Source organism: Mastomys coucha, unplaced genomic scaffold (assembly GCF_008632895.1).
Source record: "Mastomys coucha isolate ucsf_1 unplaced genomic scaffold, UCSF_Mcou_1 pScaffold21, whole genome shotgun sequence".
NCBI classification, from domain to species: Eukaryota; Metazoa; Chordata; class Mammalia; order Rodentia; family Muridae; genus Mastomys; species Mastomys coucha.
Window position 1 is genome coordinate 65,901,460 of NW_022196904.1, and position 1,041 is coordinate 65,902,500.

Below are 1,041 nucleotides of genomic sequence, written 5' to 3' on the forward strand. Positions count from 1 at the left end.
GACTCATCACATTGTTCTCTGGAGCTAGTGTTTGTAAGTACAGTCTAAAGTCCTGTGTGGCTGCAGGACACACCGAAAATATCAAATTCAGTCTTTTCTTTTCTTTTGTTTTAAATATTTTGTTTATTTATCATATGAAAGTACACTGTAGCTGTCTTCAGACACACCAGAGAGCATCAGATCTCATTACGGATGGTTGTGAGCCACCATGTGGTTACTGGGATTTGAACTCAGAACCTTAGGAAGAACAGTCAGTGCTCTTAACCACTGAGCCATCTCTCCAGCCTTCAAATTCAATCTTGCACTGGGCATGAGTGCTCAGATTTTCTAGCAGTTTCTAACAGCCACAGAATGAGAAAGCTGGAAGATACTAGGTTAAAAATGGTCCCTACTGAATTTTTTGCAATGGCCCTTTGACAACTATTCATGGAGATTATTGTCAGCCTAGGGACTAATAATAATCAGGTCATGGAACAGAGAAGAAGCAGTGGCTTTTATTGCCATTGGTGCAAGAAACTGGGACTGAAATGTGGCAGGCTCACCTTTCAGGACAGGGACAGTCCAGAGGAGGACAGTTCTCAGGTCTGTTCCAGACTCCTTAGTGAGTCTCTGGTACCCACCGTAGGGACAGAAGAATGATATCCCTGAGCGTCAGCATAAAGCCCATTTCTGTGATCTGGAGCGGGTGGCAGAGAACATCTCCAGAGTGATGTGACTGAGGCAGATTTCCAGTAGGACTGGGTTGGTGGAGGAAAGAGAGTGGGGCTTAGGATGTGCATGGCTCCAGAGAACCCTGACTCATTCTCTGAGGTTGAAAGCAGAGAGGATAAAAGAACAACTGAGGAGATTCTCAAAATTCCTTTAAGAGAATCCAGGAGCATTCATGCAGCTTTTGTTCTTTCAAACTAGCTTAGTTCCCACCACCTCAAGTAATCCACACCCTGTGGATCCCAGCCAATTCCTAACCTGGAGGTCCACTTTGGGAACCCACAGGGTGATAGAAAGCTCCAGAAAGCCTGTGGCTCTTTTATTTGAGAACCT